At 67.9% G+C, this 299-nt stretch overlaps 1 protein-coding gene across 1 annotated transcript in view; it reads left to right on the top strand.

Annotated features, from left to right (window-relative positions):
• Positions 1 to 299, top strand: part of ftsj1 (FtsJ RNA 2'-O-methyltransferase 1) — a 39,882-nt gene that overhangs the window by 3,602 nt on the left and 35,981 nt on the right. The gene's annotated exons all lie outside the window — the stretch shown is intronic.

Raw genomic sequence — 299 nt, 5'->3', positions numbered from 1 at the left:
GGGGGGGCGGGGGGGGGGTTCCCTACACCACACGGAGCGGGTCAACCCCCACACCCCCTTTGCTCGACCTGCGCCCCGCCTTCGAGGGAACGCTGACCAAATGGGGATGGGGGAAGCGCAGAAGGCCAAACACAATTCCTGAACTGTGACCACCCCCCCCACCCGCCAAACGAAGAAGGTGGGTTGGGGGGTGGGGGGAAAAGCGGGCAAGGAGGGAGAGACAGACACACCCGCCCCACCCTCAGCTGGCTTTGGCCTTGCCAGTGGGGCAGGGGACCTCCCGGTCTGCCAGCCGCTGC

The sequence above is a fragment of the Rhincodon typus genome, chromosome 44, assembly GCF_021869965.1.
Source record: "Rhincodon typus isolate 14 chromosome 44, sRhiTyp1.1, whole genome shotgun sequence".
In the NCBI taxonomy this organism is placed as follows: Eukaryota; Metazoa; Chordata; class Chondrichthyes; order Orectolobiformes; family Rhincodontidae; genus Rhincodon; species Rhincodon typus.
This window is presented reverse-complemented; position numbering and strand designations above follow the sequence as displayed.